Source organism: Danio aesculapii, chromosome 24 (genome assembly GCF_903798145.1).
Source record: "Danio aesculapii chromosome 24, fDanAes4.1, whole genome shotgun sequence".
Taxonomy (NCBI): Eukaryota; Metazoa; Chordata; class Actinopteri; order Cypriniformes; family Danionidae; genus Danio; species Danio aesculapii.
This window is the reverse complement of record NC_079458.1, coordinates 30,803,549-30,824,629: the sequence shown is the minus strand read 5'-3', so window position 1 is coordinate 30,824,629 and position 21,081 is coordinate 30,803,549. Positions and strand designations below refer to the sequence as shown.

At 36.2% G+C, this 21,081-nt stretch overlaps 1 protein-coding gene across 4 annotated transcripts in view; it reads right to left on the bottom strand.

The window, feature by feature from the left end:
* The window catches only part of ncoa2 (nuclear receptor coactivator 2), a 218,537-nt gene extending 199,459 nt beyond the window's left edge, over window positions 1–19,078 (bottom strand). For 3 of the 4 annotated variants that reach the window (XM_056451063.1, XM_056451065.1, XM_056451066.1), the window contains exon 1: window positions 16,673–16,781. The gene's annotated coding sequence lies outside the window, so the exon portion shown is untranslated. Of the gene's footprint in view, window positions 1–16,672; window positions 16,782–18,834 lie in introns of those variants that run through there. The other variant, XM_056451064.1, reaches the window with a different exon arrangement.
* Between the last annotated feature and the right edge of the window lie 2,003 nt (window positions 19,079–21,081).

Below are 21,081 nucleotides of genomic sequence, written 5' to 3'. Positions count from 1 at the left end.
TTGAGTGGAGAAAGAGCGTCTCGCTTGTAAGTGCAGACCAACGTATTCAGCACAGGGATCAGTAACACACCTTTCGCCTGCCCTTAAACCTTCCTTCGATTTAAAAGTGAATGTAATCGCAGCTGAGGTCTGGCAAAGTGCCTCTCAAACCACTTCTACGGTTCAGACACAACACATTTGGCGTATTTAGAGCTTAAACCCTTTAAGTTGTTAGTAGAGTCCTTAAGGAAATCAATGTATTTATATAAGAGCAAACTGATGTAAAATTAGGTTAGTTCTATACCAAACCTTGTCGGTTTGCATCTGTATATTTCCCTTTAGAAATGAAACCAGTGTAGTTCAACTGGAAAAAACAGACACTACAGTTTTAAGTCAAAGCATCTCTAAATAACAAGAGATAAAGGATAGCAACAGAAGTCAGATCAGTATGCAGTTCTTTTATGTTCCATTTTCAAGTCTTATTTTAAAACATTGTATTGTTCGTGTTATTTTACATGCATTGCCATGTCCGCAAGTTTCTGTATTTGTATGTCCTTGTGTTTTATTAGAGATGTAATGATATGAAAATGTCATATCTCGAATATAGTGACCAATTTCACTGTGGTTATCAATTTTACGGTTTTGTTAAATGACCAAAATGTTTTCAAAAATAAATGTCACACGCTTAAAGGGGGTCGCACAACGGATGCGCCGCTTGGCGACGTACACATGACAGTTGGAAGTATCGCACAGCAGACGCTCAAATTCGAATGTTATTTAATAAGAAACTATTCAGATGCCGCTCTGTGGTGCAGCATAAATATGAACTATGTCCCGAGTTGTAGCTGGGAGCTGTAGACAGCTGCTGACTTGCGGTGCCAGTGTGCATACCCTGATAGAAATCTATGCTTAGAATTCTAAAATGCATGGCACTGCATGGGCGGCACATCTGAAAATATTGCAATGTTACAGGATTTGCCATGAGTTTTTAAAATCATGATAATCAATCGTGGATAATGATAATTTGAAACAGTAATTTTAACTGTGAGAAAATGTACTGTGGTTTACCTTGAAATTGGTAATTGTAAAAACACTAGATTTCATTAAATTATATTTTATTTGTACAAGTCATTGTTATTGTGCATATTGACTTATAGAGTTGGCCTAAATGGATTTCAGAATAAATGTATTTTTCTGCCTTGAATAAACTTTGTATGTTACAGATAGCCCTTTTCCCTTAGTTTTGTTTTAACTTTAAACTATTTTAACTCTACTTTGTTTATTCCTAAAGTGAACTTTTGCATGCTTGGTGATTAGAATAACTGACTTGGAACAAAATGGGACAAGATCAAAATGTAACAAAAATACTATTATTATTAATTAGCTAATAGTAAGTTACTACTGAGCTATATAATTGTTACAACATTGATAGGTCATGTTACCTAATAAATGTCAAATGAGTTTTTTAATGTAGTGTCATTCACCACCTTCTTTGACATAGAAATTGTGTCCAGTTATTCTTTTCTATGGCTTCGTCCATCAAGGACAGATAAAATTAAAAACATCAACATGCTGGAAACCTACTTCATATTGGAAGTAGTATTAAGTTAATACTATTATATTAGTATTAATTTATAATTCATATTTAAAGAGGCAGACACTGCACAAAACATTTTTGATACCTGAAATCTACAAATATGCTAACAAGCAATCTATTATGTAAACAAAACAAAGGTCACTTGACAGCAGTATTGAACTGCAGAGATTGTGTGAACATATCCAAAAAAAAAAAAAAAAACATTGTCAGATGAATTCTGAACTCCGGTTTTCACACAGCTATAATTTGTGCATTTACTTTCAAATAAAACAATCAATTGTTATAATTTTTTAAAGAACAGGTCAATTACTTACCACTTACTTAGCTCCATGCCAGTTTGAGTTTTTTTTTTCCAACAATATACTGAAGAATGTAGGAAGTCTGTAACCATCGACATTTAGAGTATAGGTAAAATAAATACATTCATAGGTTTAGTGCCTTTATTTATCAGGGGTTGTCACAGCGGAATGAACCGCCAACTTATCCAGCATATATGTTTTACACAGAGGATGCTCTTCCAGCTGCAACCCACTACTGGGAAACATTAAAAAAAAATATATAGTACTATTGAAGTGACAGGTTACAGGTTTCCAACTTCAAACAGCATTGAAACATTGAAAAGTGAAGGATGAGTGAATTATGACAATTTTCTTTATGTTTTTTATAATTTATACTTTTTTTATGTATTCACTTTTTGTGTGTAATCATTATTTCAATGGTGCATTACAAACTGTGGCTCACGTTAAAACTAATTATTTCAAAGAAGAAAACTAGGCAAAAAGAACTGCTACAAAGCAACACAACCTAAGCCATTTTCAATGTTCTAATAGACAATATTTTCAAATACTCCAAGCTATTTGGACTAAACTAATGTGCAACAGAAAGACAGCGCATTTGGAACAGTCTGAGAGCCATCATGGACACACACACACAGCGGGCTCATTAGGCAGAAGTGGGGAGTTGAGAGAGATGTGTGCAGCAATCCTGGGTCAGACTCTGTGCAAGGACGGTATGTCTGAGAGAGGAAGCGGTGAGTGGAATGAACCCAGCCATTATAACTCAGCTCATTCGTCACTGCGAGGCCTCAGGCCCGTCTACCCGCTGTTACCCTGGCAACATGCTCCTAAACTCACATTCAGCATCAGTTCAGGAGTAACAGACACACTCGCTGAAATCCTTTTTGTTTTGCTCTAAATTAGACGCATGTGGAGAGGATACAAAAAACAGCTTAATCATGCAAAAGAAATAATAGTATTAACAATGAAAGGGATATAAGAGTTGTTAAAAATGTAGTTTAACCAATTAACTAAAATGTAAGTCAGTGAATGTAAAGAAAAGCATACAGGTGAAACAAATTGAATACCTGTGACTCTTGGTGATGCATTAAAGTGAAACTATTGGGAAGGGGTGCCCAAACTCGGTCCTGGAGGGCCGGTGTCCAGTATATTTTAGTTGCAACCCCAATTAGACACACATGAACCAGCTAATCAAGCTCTTTCTAGGTGTTCTAGAAACTTCCAGGTTGGTGTGTTAAAGGAAGTTGGAGCTAGTCTATGCAGGACACCGGCCTTCTAGGACTGAGTTTGCACACCCCTACTATAGGGTCTGTGCAAAAAAAGAACATTATTTACAACATTATTACTAGGCATGGTGCTATAGTATGTATTATTGGTATTAACCCGCAACACTTATCACTTGCTGTCCACATCTCTACCACCAAGATAGAGTAAGTGTGTGACAGGCTGTTTAGGGAAAAAAATAATAATAATAAAATAAAAAAATAAAATAAAATTAAGAACCTCCACTAGGAGCATCAGAACAAAAGAAATAATCATAAAGTCATGATAATACAAGTACGTTTGTTACTGTACTCTTTTGTTGCTGTTGATACAAGCAACTGATGCCCAATTGTTGCTAATTCGAAAGTGAAAGTAATTAAATAGTGTGGCAAATTTAGAAGCTATTTAAAAGTGCCCCATCCCCAATGATAATGCTATTACCAGTGTTGTCACACATTGAATAATGGTGGGAAAATTGTCACCATCACAACCCTAATTAATACATTTAACCCACAGCCTCGCAAACACTCGATGCATTCATGATATATCAATCATATACAGTAGTCAATATGTGAAGTGGATCTTCAAAGTTAATAAAGGTTCTAAAACTATTGAAAAACACCCATTCTTGTCTTGAAAAACTTTTTTGTTGTACTTCATATGCGGACTACTCTGTATGAAATCTGCGAGTTTGCTCCCATTTGCGGATCATTAAAGGGCACCTATGATGAAAATCATCTTTTGGAAGCTGTTTGGACAAAACTGTGTGTAGGTATAGTGTGTCCACAGCCATACTGGGGTGATGTAAACACAATAAGTCTCCTTTTTTTAAATTTCCTGATGTTAAAATAGGATCCAAATTCCTCCCATTTTGAGGCCCATCGCAACATGACGTTTAGGAGTGCGGTTTACCCGCACACTGATTTGATTGACAGCCACGTATTAACTTGTCTCCGTAGTAATGCGTAAAATCATATCAACAAGAAAGGATGTGCGCAAAGCAACTGGGATTAAAAGATCTGTTTGGCCCGCTGTGATCATCAATCATCATCAAATGTGAGTCTTACAAGTTTAAAACATTTTTAAAACAGTAAAAATCGCTGTAATCCATCACTACAGCCGCATGTCAGTACAATTATAAAAGAAGATGCTTCAAATCTGGTTTGTGGATGTTAAATCAGGTTTTTTTGTACATTAACATAACGAATATCCATACAGCAATGTATATTAACGTGTATCCTGTCGCATTTGGCATGCAAAAACAGTGCAAAGTTAAACGTGTGTGCTGTGTATGTGTGTGTGAACTTTGCAGCGACATTGTGTGTGACTCATTGTTGCAGAAAGGCTTGAATTAACTCCACAAAAACTACATCAAATAATCATCGGGATTACTGTTGTTTTTCTCACAAACGTTACATGAGATATGCTTCCTTTATGTCTGTCACTGTGCTGTTTCTCTTACACAGGGAAATGGTGGGGACATGGGAACGGTGGGCAGGGAGAACTAGCATTAAAGGCACAGGCAACACAAACAGCTACATTGTGTTCACAGCAGAAAATTCCAATATTCTGAAAGGTATAATAAATAATCTGATGGGTGTTTTGAGCAAAAACTTTACAGACAGATTCTGGAGACACTAAAGACTTATCTTAAATCTTGAAAAAGATATAAAAGAGGTGCAACATGGTAATAATGGTATAAATAATCTTTTTCCTGCACAGACTGATAATTTCACTTCATTAAACCTCAATATATTGTGATTAGCCATAGGGTATTAATTATGTTTTCCCCGTATATGTTTTATTTGACTCTCAAAGTGCTGGAAGGCATTGATTTGCATTATATGAATCACCGAAGACCAGTTTCAGCTCACATGGCATTGAGGAGGAGTAAATTATTAGGGGGTGAATTATTACTTGAATTTAATACACTGACAACCTTAATAATCAATCTAGAGCTTGGTGATGTAATGGTATAGATCATGATTTGTTACTGCAGAATAAATTGTCAACCATATCAGATTTTTTAAATTCAATGTATACTGTGACATGTGAATAAGTAGGCATGGTTAACTCACATGCAGTTTGCATGAGCCTGATCTAAATGTTGCCAGTGAGGCTGAGGTAAGCGCTGACTGGTGAGCTTGAAGTAAGTTCAGGTCAGCAATCTGAGGTGAACTTTTACCTGTAAAGATGAACCTTTTACCTTAGATAAAGAGTTTTGGATTACCGGCTTGAAACGGTGAATGAGGGTACAGAATAACTCCGTGTACAATATCAATATCCCTCAGTAAGTTCAACAGTCACTTGTGTAGCATTACAGCCTCTACCGATCAACAGCAGCCCCTAGGTCCTAATGTCCACCCATTAACATGACCGATTCACATAAGAATAGGAAAATGAAAGCAAAATGCATAAATAATATGAAGTTTTGTTATAAAATGCTTAGTCTTGTTTGATATATTGGTAACAATATATAAATAATGTTATTGACCTATTGACTGTGACTCCAATCATACAGTATCTGCTCTATTAATCCTTTTTCTTTACAATATCACAGCCTCCCAAAGGGAGTAACTGTCACATGAGAAACTTATTTAAGGGCTGCTCTGTTACACTAATATATAAACTTAGGGAAAACAATGTTTGTTCAATCTAGAAGCAAAAAATCAATTGGGGTCATACAATTATAATGCAATTATGATGCAATTTTGATAATTTTATTCCATATTGAACGATAAGGATATGTATTTCAATATAAATTGTTAATGCTTTCAGATTTAAATCTCTTCAGATTAATCTCTAATCTCTCTGCGTTCACACTATGCGGATGAAGCATCAAGCATGAGTGATTTACATGTTAAGTCAATGCAAAGACACAAATAGATATCCTGTGGTGCGATACGTGTGAATAAATTTAATGACTTGAGCGTTTTGTACAATTGACGCATCAAAGTGTGTTTATACTGCACACACAACGTGTGAATAAATCACACTATTCACGTGTAAATAGACGCATGAACATTTTAAGTTTACTTGCTTTATTCGCGTGTCAAATCTGCTTCGTTCACGTGTCAAATCCGATTCACAATAGACGTGGATTCGCATCATGGGCAGGGCTTCTGTCTGCCTGGTGACTCTAGCTTCTTTGCTAAATTGCTAACATGGATTTTATTATGAAAATAGCTATGTTAATGTGCTTTATGAAGGCTGAATAACAGCGTCGATTCATTTGGACCCATGTCTGAGTCCACTAGATCCATTCTGAGGTGCACCCAGCTCTGTGAGTTTATCAACTCCTCCAGAAACTATATCTGGATGATGGAACCATTCAGTGGTGCTTCTGACTGAGCTGAGTTCAGTTTGATGAACTGTTGTCCAGTGTCGGCAGAGGATTTTCCCCCAGGACACCAACAACAGGCTCTATGTCATAATCACACCCCTAAAGAGAAAGCTCCTGATTGGTTAACGTGGTGCTTATGTCCGCTGAAGTCCACTGAAGATTTTCCAAATCAAGCCATTCATGCGATACGCACGTTAAGCGCGCACATCGCGCAAAACGCTCAACTCATGCAGCTTCATTCACACGAATCGCGTTAATCACGTCACAGGATGTCTATTCGTGTCTTTGCATTAACTTAACATGTAAATAACTCGCACTTGATGCTTCTTACCCATCTGGTGTGAACGCAGCATGAGATTTCCATTGATGCATATTTCTGCTGTGTGATTGGCTCCTAGATCAATATGGAGTAAAAACGCCAAAAGTTATTATTGTTATTGACCTCAATTTTATTGCGATTCGATATGACATCATTTATCTGCCCAGCTTTAACTTACAGGAATAAAAATCTCAAAACCAACTCGCTAAATTAACCTGAGAATAAACATCTCAAAAAAACACAAAAAAGCAAAGATATAACTTTGAGCTCAGCTAAAAGTAATATAAAAAAACATCAGACAGTTCAATAATGTGCATCCCTACTATATTTAACAAGCTCCAAATAAACTTAAATACTTCAGAAAAGAAAATGTCTTTCCTTTCTGTTGCTTTTCTGTAATAACTACCTATTAAAAATAACTATATTGTGAAATATAGCTTTACCATGAAATAATATCACTCACACTGTGAAATATCAGTTATGATCATAACCCCCACCCCTACTATCATAAAGAGCTATTTTCCAACTCAAGTCTGTTCTCATTGGTTTTAACTAAACCCTTCAGACAAAATCCAGCTGATACATCGTACAAACAGCGTCCCTCACAGAAGTGCATTACTGTTGAATGTGAGCAGCAATGTCATTTAGGCAGACCTGGTTTCCTCCATGCCCTTTGCTCCTAGTGTAATTTGAGCCGCGACTGAAAAAAAGGACCCGAGCAGAACTGAATGAAAGGTAGAGAGAAAGCGAGAGCAGGCATGTTCCCATTCGGCCGCCGTCTAACCTAATCAAGCCAGACAAGGTCATCATTTTCCAGCTTTCTCCTAATTAGGCCTAATTTAGTTACAGTAATCCTTACAGGCCCAGCTACCGTGTCCATGATAAAATACACTTACGAAATTGGTGTTTCACGTTAGTATCTCCGTGATTTATTTATTTATTTGTTGCAGCCAATGATTTTTAGCGCTTGTATTTCCACTGCTTGTCAATCCGATGCCATTTGACACTGATGTGATTTGATAGTGGCTCATATGATCATCCCTCTAACTGACAGACTGCATCTTGTCATGGTGGCGTGAAAATCAAACAGCCTCGTGACAAATTTCTCTTCATTTCAAGCTTCTGTTGAACATGCGTGACAGTCGGGCTGCCCTGCGACCGTGGCGAAACCAAACACACTTTGCAGGAAGACCAAAGTTCAACAATCAGGCTGTGATTCACAGTGATGAAAAACCTCAATCAATGGAGGCAGTCCGAAGGTCAGCTGATCCGGGATGAAATCATGATTTCTGGGTTGAATGTGTGAGTGAGTGTGTGTGTGTGTGTGTGTGTGTGTGTGTGTGTGTGTGTGTGTGTGTGTGTGTGTGTGTGAACTAACGCTCCTCTCTCTCCAGCTCACCGCCGACAGACGGAGGTCACGTGACTATGGCATCCACTGGTAGATATGCCATATTTAGATTGCCATGCGTGAATGCCGCTAAGCCACAGAGACCTAGACACGCATGCTCGGTCTGTGAGTCCTGCCGGTTTACAGGCACACCCACACAGCACCGTTTTTATAGGAACACCTCTTACCACATCACTGCATTTTACCAGTTTTGGCTGACAGAAAACATTGGCTAAATAGTTAGACTTCTATTATTATTGAATATCATAAAAGCTTTTCCTACAAAAGGAACTACAAGGTTTTTGACAAAAAAAGTGCTGAGTGATACTGAAGATTTTGATACTGCCATTTTTTTAATGCCATACTGCAGACTTTTGACCTATTTACAACTTTGGAGTGTTATTTAAAACTACTGCAGTATGTACTGATGTCTTGTATTAAATGTCCTTTAAAATCTGATATAAATCTGTTTTTGAGTTTAAAATGTTAACAATTTTAAGTTCAATAATTGTATTTTTATTATTATTTATATTTTATTCCCATTTAGAATGTATTTATTTGTAATTTTAGTACTCCAACATATTTTTATTTTGTAAAAAAAATTAACAATAGCTTTTCTAATTTGCTAGCACTGAATTATTAAAATTGCTAGTTTTAATAAATTGCCAGTAATTATTTTGTATAATGTATTATATAAGTATTATATTTGTTTTTATTTGTTAATTACCTTTTATTTATTTTTTCGTGTTATTTTTTTTCTAGTAAAAAAGTAATTCTAGTAAAGTAATAAGTCATCATAACTAATTGTTTTCATATGAATATACTCTCACCGGCCACTTTATTAGGTATACCTTACTAGTACTAGGTTGGACCCCCTTTAGTCTTCAGAACTGCCTTAATCCTTAATGGCAAAGATTCAACAAGGTACTGGAAATATTCCTCAGAGATTTTGCTCCATACTGACATGATATGCATCAAGACGTTGCTGCAGATTTGTCAGCTGCACATCCATGATGCGAATCTTCCGTTCCACCACATCCCAAAGGAGCTCTATTGAATTGAAATCTGGTGACTGTGGAGGCCATTTGAGTATAGTGAACACATGGTCATGTTCAAGAAACCAGTCTGAGATGATTCGCGCTTTATGACATGTTATCCTGCTGGAAGTAGCCATCATAAGATAGGAACACTGTGATCATAAAGGGATGGCAACAATACTGTCAATGGTGTTGACAAGATGCTCAGTTGGTACTAAAGGCTCGTTTCCACTGAGTGGTACAGTACGGTATGGGTCACCTTTATCAGGCTTGCATTTCCACTGCTAAAAGGGTACCAATGGTACTCTTTTGGTGGGCATAATGTATGATAGAAAGTTTCAGTCAATGTCATTTTCACTCGAGAAAATGTCTACAATAAAGCTGTACGGGTCCTTCCATATGATATGAGAAGCACTTCTATGAACATACTTTCATTATAACTGCAGATCAATGACAGTGCAAAATAGCCTACTGTAATGTCTGCAATTATAGAAAATAAATAAATAAATGCAACATATATGAACACATACAGACCCTTACAGTCTCCGATATGTTGCCAATTACAGGAAAAACTACATACAGCACACATTTAGTCCTTATTTGGGTTCAAATACAACACGAAATGTAGCCCACAGTCTGTGCACATCTCTTATATGTGTCTTTAATCTTCGGCAGCACATGTAACCTCTGTTAGAAAGCAATTCCATCATTCCAATTTCATAATAGTCCAAAAGGTGATGATAACAGTTAAACATGGCAGTTTGTTCACGTTTGCAGAAAAAAAATTATTAGTTCCTTTTTTTCTGGCTTCTCCTTTGCTTTTTCGCGCTTCACTCTTGCGTTTGTCATTTTCTGAAAAGATCAGGTTTCAAAAGCACGCGAACGTTATTATAATCAGCTCAAGAAGTTTATTTCAAATATAGACGCACGCGCAAGCATTAAAGCGAAACCGCTCGCACTTTAGACTGGCTCGTAAAAAACTACGGGGCACATGGTAGAATCTGCTTTTCTACTTGGCTTTGTGGTTGTTCATCAAGACGACGACAAGGTTTATTTGAGCATCCCCCACACCATTACACCACCCCCAATAGCCTGAATTGTTGATAGAAGGCAGGATGTTATCCATGCTTTCATGTTGTTGACGCCAAATTCTGACCCCACCATCCGAATGCCGCAGCAGAAATCGAGACTCATCAGACCAGGTAATGTTTTTCCAATCTTCTATTGTTCAATTTTGGTGAGCCGGTGCGAATTGTAGCCTCAGTTTCCTGTTCTTAGCTGACAGGAGTAGCACCTGGTTTGGTCTTCTGCTGCTGTAGCCCATCCGTTTTAAGATTTGATGTGTTGTGCGTTAAGAGATGCTCTTCTGCATACCTCGGTTGTAACAAGTGGTTATTTGAGTTATCAGCTAGAACCAGTCGGGCCATTCTCCTCTGACCTCTGGCATTTGCGCCCACAGAACTGCAGCTCACTGGATATTTTCTTTTTCAGACCATCCTCTGTAAACTCTAGAGATGGTTGTGTGTGAAAATCCTAGTAGATCAGCAGTTTCTAAAATACTCTGACTAGAGCTGCACGATTCTGGCTAAAAAGAGAATCGCGATTTTTTGCTTAAAATACAGATCACGATTTTCTCACGATTCTGTAATGAAGCTAAAATAAAGCTTAATATGAGTCGGCAATTATTATTGTTTTTTCTCTAACATATGGTAAAACAACAATAATATTATGTGCAGGTTTACTGGTTTCTATAAATAATTCTATTCTACTTATAATAATTCTGATGTTGAATTATGTTTGAGATATAGGCCTGTGCTTGCAATCTGTCATTGACAACATTATTCGACCATTTTATTCACTGGTAAATTCAACATTATATAGGCTAGAGTAGTTATACTGACACTGTAAACATTTATTTTCATGAACAACTGTGTGTTCGCTATGAAAGAAAAACCATATGAAATGCTTGCTGTAATCATTACTCTAAAATACGATATGATTATTTAATCACGCTTTGTTTTATTTTCATTGCTAAGTGCTGTTCATACTTCGCGCGTGTCTCTCAAACGATCACTCTGTGCCACAAACTGAATGTTATTTACAACTTTATTACCTGTTACTCATAGCCTATGCACGTTCTGTTCACTAAAGTAGACATGCGCGCATCTATCATTAAGTAGGGCGCGTGCGCGTCTATTATTAAGTAATAAGGCCCTCTCTGTGGTAACAGCTTACGGTCAGCAGCTCACGTCACGTGTGATTTCACGGCTGCGAATACAGCATTATATGAAGACAAAAATTACATTTTTAGGTGAATTATACCTTATAAATACAGTATGTGACTCTTTCAACATCCTTTGGAGGTGTCCATGTCGCTGAGCAATGTATGTGAAACAATGAAAAGACTCGTGCAGCTTCCTTTGCTTCTCTCCTGAACTTGAAAATATGATTGACAGAATCGTAGAAATGCTGGATTAAGACCGTCTAGGGGGTCAAATCGAGATCGTGATGTTTTTTCGATTCATTGTGCAGCTCTAACTCAGACCAGCTCGTCACCTTTCCTCCCCATTCTAATGCTCAGTTTGAACTGCAGAAGATTGTCTTGACTATGTCTGCACGCCTAAATGCATTGAGTTTCTGCCACGTGATTGGCTGATTAGAAATTTGCTTAGCAAGCAGTTGGACAGGTGTACCTAATAAAGTGGCCAGTGAGTGTATAGTTATAATACTGAAGTTTTTTTTATTTCAATTGAACTCTTTCACGTCTATTTTTTGTAAAGTTTATGAAATATATTTCACTTTATTTAAATTTAATTTTTTTAACTTGTCTTTATTTTATTTAACAATAAGAACTGCAGTCATTTTCTTGAATTATTTAACATAAAAACTCCAATGTGCTGCATTGTTTCCAACCTGAACTAATTAAAAGTAATGGCTGTATTACTCTTACATTGGGCTGTGGGAGCGTTTGCTCACCACACAAGCCCTACTGTGGAATGTGTCAGCATGATGTAAGAGCTGGGTAACAAAGCTAGCATGAACTGAACTACTGGTCCAACAGGCTGAGTTGCACGACTGCAGCTATGAGCAGCACTGATGCAAATCTGAGGTGAACACCGGCTGTTAGTCTAGGGGCTCCAAGATTGGCCATTCAAGCAGATAATTTCTTATAAACCACCAATGGAGGAAACCAAAAGGATTCCGGAACCAAGAACCTGTTCTAATGAAGAAACGTATTCAAAGAAAAAATGTATCCCATTTCACTATTTGCTCTAAAATAAATGTTTATTTGCGATTTTCTATGGGTGCAACAAAAAAAAAGTGTTTTTGTCATTCCTTGCTTAGGCAACACAACAGGCAACTTCCAAAAATAACACATCCACAAAAATTGTTTTAAACCACTGGAAACTTTTGGTAATCTATATACAAACTGTTACATGCATGGATTTTGCCATTTCAACATTAAACGTATAAACAAAAGGTCAGACAGGGTTGTAAAAATCCCATCACAATCTATTATGTCTCATATTATTGATATATTTATTTGTTATTCATTTAAAATGTTCGTAAATTCAAACTTTATGAAGTAAAAACATTATAAACTTGACATCGCAGTCTGCTTATATCTTGTTTGTGAATCTGAAAGTGAAAGCAACCCTTTGCTGTTGTCCTGCTTTCAGATAGTGATATTGTGGATTGATGTGCAGGGCTCCAGACTATGACGAAATTGACATGTTTTGCAACCATTTTTAAATAATTATATTTAAAATGAATGCTTCGATGATTGCGTTAACTCCACATCCAGTCACTCTCCACCATTCTATCATCCTCTCAGGTCAACACACTCACTCATATCTATGGCATATCTTTTTTCTGATGTGATGTTTACATGTGCCAGTGATTTCAATCAGAATGTGCACAGCTACCTGTTTGCTGCATTTTTTTTCCTGTCAAGGATTATTTCTTATACTTGCTTTTTGTGTGAAGTGTTGCTCTTAACTCAAGCAACAGCATAAATTGTTATGCATTTGCATACTGCTACAACATATAAGGACGACATGCGTTTTTTGAGCGTTTTGGTGGTTGGCTGCATAATCATTTCATTGCTACTGCTCTCTCCTCTTAAAAGCAAGTGAGCAGGTTGTATTGCTGGAGTTTAGTGTATGGTAACTTACCTTTTACGTGAGTCGCAAGTCATTTATCAAGTTTGTGTTAAATGGTAGAAGGATGGTTTGGGCATATAGGAAAACTAAACCCACACAAGGCAGGATGGAGAGAGAGAGTTAATTTATTCTCATCATTATTACTATTATGAGGGTTCATACAGTCATGGAAACAACTATTGTGGGTGCTTAAGGTGGCCAATTTGTAGTACTGTTCTTATAAGTCTCATGCATTGTCATGCGGCTTACATCGCTTTCATTTTCAAGTAAAGCATTCCTAACTTCACACAGCCAGTTCAGAGAGTAATTAAAGAGAGTGTGATATTCTGCAATATCAGAACTCGTACAGCCTCTTCACTCGTGTATTACTCCGCCCAAATGAGTGGCAAGCAGAGGACTACAGTTTGACATATTTCAGCTGTTAGACAACATAAATGTACTTTTAGGCTTTTTTAGTCAAGAATGCAGCTGTTTTGTAGCAAAGCAAAGACTGTTGACATTGTCTATCCACAATATGGTGACAAAGACTGCATAATAAGCCCTTAGAGGAGAAAATTCCCCACAAAACTACAAACTACAGCTGATCAAATCATTATAAAACTGGTAAGTGACGTTCTAAGTTGATCTCTCTCTCTCTCTTGTATGTTGTAGTGCTGTATTTATACTCAACACACTACAATTACATGGTATATATAATTGTAGCGTGTTGAGTGTGAGACGGGACTCGTATATCAGAAATGGATGTATTTTGTGTTGGCCACTCTTTGTGTAACCCCGAGTTACTTTTTGGTTGGCCATCTATTTGTTTCTAATGCGTCTTCTGTTTTTCTTACTGCAGACTAGTTCAGTTAAGAAAGAAGTAATGCCCGCATGTGTTTAGTGTTTTTACATATCGCAAACACAAGAGTAATCTGGTATGAATGTGTATAGTTTCAATGTAATAGTACATTAGTTGTCATCTTGTGATCACTGTAAGTTTCATCACTTCACTGCCATTCACAAAAGACTCATTTCCACTGAGCGGTATGATTTAGTACAGTATAGTATGCATTTATTTCTGATTTATCCACTGTCAGAAGTACCAAAATAGCAAACGCATAGTACTTTTTGGGGTCCCTTCATAAGGGTAACTAGCACAACAGTACAGTAGTAAATGGTGGAGCTAGATTCCCTGCAAAACGCAGATTGATTTACCGAGATACGTCTCTTGCACATGCAACAATCCAGATTATCGACTACACAGGAAGAGTAATTGGGCAACCTGAAAAAATGCCAATTTTGTTTCATTCAAACTTTTAGAAATGAAACTTACAGGACATTTGATGTTTCACAAACGTTGCAAACGTTCCACATTATTGACTTAAAATATTTGTGAGCACTTTTTTTTCATTTGCACAATATATCATTTCAGCATCGTGATCACTCGCAATAGTCACACCAAGATTAAACACAATGTTGAGCAAGTCTGGATTATAATTACAATATATATTTTCTGAATTATTGTTTGTTTTTTTTCAGGACTGTGACTGTGAAGATTTTTAAAGAACTCAGGCATAAGATATTGCACCATTTTTAACTTTGACAAATCAATAACGATATTAATAATATTAAATACATTATAAAACAAAAACTATGTAGTATTATTTTACATTTGATTATTCAACTACTGTATACCTGAATACAGATTGACTCCTTGGAAAACAATTAAACGCTGTTCATTTAACTAGTATATTTTTCTTTATTAAACAGTCCATGCTTGTAGATTGTTTCTTATATTTTATGCTTATAGACCCTCCTACAAAAGCATCCCAATCAATCTAAAATTAGAAAATTCTTTCCAAATAGTTATTCAACACATCTAGTGAAATTCACATTGCAATATATAATCGCAGAATATAAAATATACAGTGATGTAAAATTTTTCCAATATCATGCAGCATTAACATATATAGACACACATTTTGTTTTGTAAAACAGTAAATTCAGGGATAGCAATCATTTTACTTTAGCTTTAGAAATACTACTCAGTCTAAACCATAAAACTATTTTGGTAATCACCAGTAATGTTAGTTTTGTGACAATTACCGTAAGCTACATAAAGTGTACATATTAACAAACGGTTAATGAAACCATTAAAGAACCAAATCCAGGACATAAAATCGAATTCAAACTTATCAATCCCTACTCGTAACCCACAAATTCAAATGGGAAATTAATAAAACAATGACCTACGTTTATAAAAAGAAAATCCAGCAAAACTGTATGAAAACAAACACTAAACCAGACATGCATGACCAAATGAAAACTCGCGCATCTCCCTCGTGTTAAACTGATGAGTTATGAGTTAAATGCTAAGGTGCATCTAAACATGACCTAGACCCACTGAACTACCCGGCGTCGTGACTCGTGACGTCAGACGACCGTAAAACATGGTCACGGCGGCCACGAACTCAGTCGACCAAAGTAAAAAATGTCCTCGAGTACTGGACGACAAAGGCAGCCTCTGCTCCACATATAATAGCGGAGTCCAGGCAAATCACGAGGTAAAATGCTAATTAGCAGCATTCCCAATCCCAGTCACCGGTGCCCCAACTTTTCCTTTCTCCACAGAGTAGAGCTCCCGAAAAATCGAACCGTGGCGTGCAGTAGTTGAGCAAAGAAGCAAAGAGCTGACTCACTAATCTCAGCCCTCGCAGAGACTGTCAAATAACACCGCGCATTTACTTTAAGCACAGCGATAGCTACATTATTGCCTTCAGCCTCTAGCTTCGGAACTCGCGATGTAACACGAGCGTTCCCGGGGAACTCCATTAGCACGTTACAATGTAGCACTTTTTTCCGCCCGCTAAAGTTAAAAAGCCCACGAATAACGTTCACAGTAGACTCCAGCGCGAGTCAAATGGAGGCTCGCAGGCTAAAGCTAGCCAGGCAAATAAAGAGGGGGGAGCTGGCTAAACTTAATCGCTCAAATGTAAGCAGCGCGGGCGAATCAAGTAAATCAGCGACACAGCCTAAATGTTTGAACAATAACTGCCATGCCTCCGCTTGAAGGTCGCTCAAAGAGATTTGTTTACACTGAGGCAACAAGCAAAACAAAACTCCCCAACTCTGCAAAGTAACCAGGCTGATATAGCGAGCGTAGCTGGTTTAGCAAGCTAATGCAGGATACCGCCGCCGCGGAACTGTGATTGGATCCTGCAGCGAGTGTGTAAAAAATCGCGTTACAAAGCCTCCCCAAACCGCCATTCACCGGCAAACATAGAAGATTTGCAACCATGTCGAACTTACGGTGTTTGGTTTCCTCCTAAATCCCGTGCGTTATGTCCAGCTCTGACCTTCGGCTTGGTGAAACAGCATTATAGTTAACTGCCGCCGCCATGTTCCTGCTGCCGTATGCCTAACGATGGCTGGCTGCTTGTTTATCTCGCCAGCAAAACCTCCCCCACATACTACGGGCACTAGTATCTACTCGTTTACTCTAGCCTGCATAGCAACCTTGCAGCGAGCAACGGGGCAAAATGATGATACAGCAAACATAAGGACACGGCTCACCAGTTAGATTGCATTTTCCGAGGCTTTGTGCTTTCTAAACTGCAACTGGATGTTTCATAATATTGCAGGGGGAATCAAAGCTGTGTCGAAAAGGCAGTTTGCCACATTTAAAGTGCTGCTGTGGGAGAAAAAGTGTGCCAGAGTGGTCAGGTTACGAGCCCTTGTTGTTGTTATTCCAAAGCCAAAGCAATCTGCACTCTATTATCAATGTCATAACAGGTTCATTGAAAACCAAGTTAGATGAGCCACGCTGGAAATCAACATCACATCCTGCATGTTATGATTCACTTCAAGGCTGTTAATGTACATTTCAAATGTTTGTTTTGCTTATTTTAATCAAATAGAAACTTTTTAGGAAAACAAAACAGTGGCAGCTGAAACAATATAAGGAAAGGTTCGAGTGTTTTGTCTGAAAATAGGAAATAGTCTTATTTAAGTACAAATTTACCAGTGTTTTTTAACTTTAGAAAATAAATTAATTGTCTGGCTAATCTAAAAATGTACTGAATTCAAGTCAAATCCAAGTGGCCTAAAAAAAACGCAGGACATTTATAGAAATAAAATATGGTATAATATAAAAATACAATTCTGTAATATGAACTTTCTCAAAAGCCTAATCTTATATTTAAGTCAAGACGTACGGCCTTGATCACAAAACATGTCCATATCACAAACATTTAAGCCATTTTACCTGTAAAATAGAATGAAAACCAAGTAATTTAATTTGAGTACAGTAAATCGTCAGATCGAATTCTATCCATCATGACTATTTTGTAACCTAGACAGTAAATTAATTTATTAGCAAGCCTCAAGACCTAACTGCCTTAAATGAAACCCAAGTCTTTACTGAAAAAGTATACATTTTTTTTTATTTAATTGTGAAATTATTACTTTAGAAACAAAAGAAAAACATAAATTGAGAAATAGCCTATATTATAACAAAATACAATGCTCAGCCTCATAAATCTATCTTTTAAATTCATGTTTGATAGGAAGCTATTCAATATTATATTTGTGCATATGCATTAGATTAGTCAGTCCTGAACCCAAATCTGGAGCTTATCTAACTAAATAACTTACGATAACGGTCCAAAAACTGGTACACCTAAATTTATCTGATATAGCAAAATATTAAATAAATTAAAAACAAGAAAATCAAGAGAAGCAAAAAACAGAAAAATTCTGTTGAAGTTTTGTAGGTTGTAATTGTTTTTTTTTTGTTTGTTTTTTTGCAATAATTTGCTCGAATTTTATTGTATTATCTTTCAATTTCTAAATATGTTTGGTGAATAAAATATTTTAATAAAAATATCTGTTTTATTTAAATGCACAAAATACATTGCCTATATTCACTGAGAAATGGATCAAAATATTAACTTTCAAAATGGGGTGTACTCAATTATGCTGAGCACTGTGTGTGTGTGTATTTTAACCATCTATCAATAACAGCAACAGTTTGCAATAAACTTACTTTAGTCAGTGTATTAACTAATGTTAACTAAAATAAGCAATTTATTTGTTACAATGTTTATAAATAAATGTTAACATTTGGTAATTCTTGCACTGGTACGTCCATATCAGTTCGGGACAATTATACTAATACTATTAACCTACTTCATTTCATCATTAAACTATGTATACATTAACATTAGAATTTAGAAATACTTTAGAAGTAGCTACACTCCGAGTAACTTCATGTTAACTAATCTTACTGTAAAATATGACCAATAAAATGAGAACAAGCAGTAAGGCTTACAACATTCAATAGTTCATGCCTCTCAACAGTATTGACTTCTCAAATTCATATTCATTTCTCACTTTTCCCCCATATCCCCAGAAAACAAGCGTCTGATGACCACAAGCTCGTCGAGTACAATTGTCAGAAAGCCAAAGCTTACCGTGATTACTCAGCAACAGCAATAAACCCCAAATGTGTCAGGTATCCAAACAAACCCCACACGGCGACAGGTTGATTTCCTTTTTGAAGATACTTCCATGTAAACGCGAGCGAGATGAAGTATCGAAACGAATCCTGCAGTTCCAGCCGCTGTCGATCAAAGGTCTACATCGAGTGTAACTTCTCTCAGAGGGAAATCTGCAAACAGTGACTTATGCAATATTCTGCTGTTCACACTCTTTCAGACTGGCACGCGCTTGACAACAATTGTGAAACAATACGAGATTGTCGCAACGAAACGTCCCGAAAGACACTATTAGTTCAGCGTTCACAGACGTATATTGTTATAATGCGTTTATAGCTTGTACATTTGCTTAAGGAAAATAGCCTTAACATACACGTAGAGTGCTTTACAAAAACCAATAAATATCGCTGTGCGTTGTTTAAGAAATACCGCGGAGAACAGCGCCACCACGTGGTTAACAGAAAATGCTTTTTAAAAATTAAATGTTCTCAACATTTACAAACTTTATATTGTCTTTTTTCTTCTTCTGTTGAACAAAAAATCATATAATTATATTTTAAAGGAACACCCATAATGCGAAACATTTCTACAGAAGTCGGAGGCTTCCAGTCTCAAACATTTTTCAAAATATCTTAAGTGTTCAATTAAAGAAAAACTTGTTTGGAATAAGAATGAGTAAATGACAATCCCTTAAGGAGAATGACTAAAGCAAAACAAAATGTTTTCAATTACATTTCCTTTCCATATTGCATAAACAGGGTGTATATTATGCATGTTATATGTTGTTGTTTACATTATTAGTAGGGCTGCACGATATTGGAAAAATCTGATATTGAAATATAAAATTTTTCTGTGATATTGTCATATTAAGTTTCTTTGTCTTGTTTCTAGTTCAAATGTCTAAAAAATAAAATCTTAGACCAAGTAAAAATGTTTAGTTTTTACCGTCAGTAAAAAAAAAAAAAAAAGCTTGTTTTTAGCTTGTTTTAAGGAAATTATCTGCCTGTGGGGCAAGTAAAAAAATAATTATATTTTGACTAGAAACAAGATAAATTCTACATAAGAAATGTTTTTTTGCATAAATCATATAAATTTTATATAAATACAGTGATTAAAACAATTCAACAATTCTGTAGCTCCTGGTCAACTCTAATTCAGACTGGAGATTGCATATCTTTGCGATGTGACTACTGCGGATGCACACATAGCGATATCGATGCTGGAACGATATATTGTGCAGCCCTGATTAATAGTTTTACATATAAAATACTTGTACAGGAGACTCAAAAGCTTACCTTTTAGTGCTTTGTTACTATTTGGACCAAACTGTAAAATATTCAACCAAGTTTACAGTGAATTCATGGCTAATAATTGCATTACTTTCACTGTAAGCTACTGTATGTAAATTCAAAGTAAATTACTGAGGTAGTTCATAACAAATCTGTAAATATTTCTAAATATAAAAAAGTGCCTGTACTAGCATAAAAAGTTAACGTGTATTAATTTCTGTTTAATAAACTAAAAAGTGTTGGAATTCCTATAACTAACGTGCAAAAGATATAGCCCTTTTTTTACAGTAACTTGCTGTAATCTTGATGCCTGCCTTATTTTCAGTTAAATCCTGTAAAATGATTCAAATGTAATTTACTGTGAAAAAAAATTACAGTAACGTGAAATTCTAGGATTTTTTTTTACAGTGCAGGGTTACGACTCTAAGCCAAATATCATATTCCCTGACTTTTTTTTACTGAAGCAGAATGTCTGTTACTTATAATTAATGTAAGCTTGAATGTAATGCCACTATGAGAACAATTCATAATTTACTGAAAATGTATGCATGGCTGTGAATTCACCCTCTTCCATATTTGATAGTTTTACATTTAGTTTGTCATCTACTTTTTAACCCAATTTTTAAAGAGGTAATTTTAAAGCCAAAGGCATAAATAATACTCGCTACAACTCCTGTTTTTATGTTCCTATGACGGTTGGGTTTAGGGTTGGGGTCAGGGTAGGCATAAAAAAAATATAATGGTAACACTTTACAATAAGGCTCCTTAGTTAATGCCTTTACTAATATGAACAACACTTGTACAGCATTTATTAATCATAATTTAAGATTTACTAATGCATTATTAACATCCAAGTCCATGCTCGTTCACATTAGTTAATGCACCATTAGTTAACTTGAACTAACAATGAACAACTGTATTTTCATTAACTAAC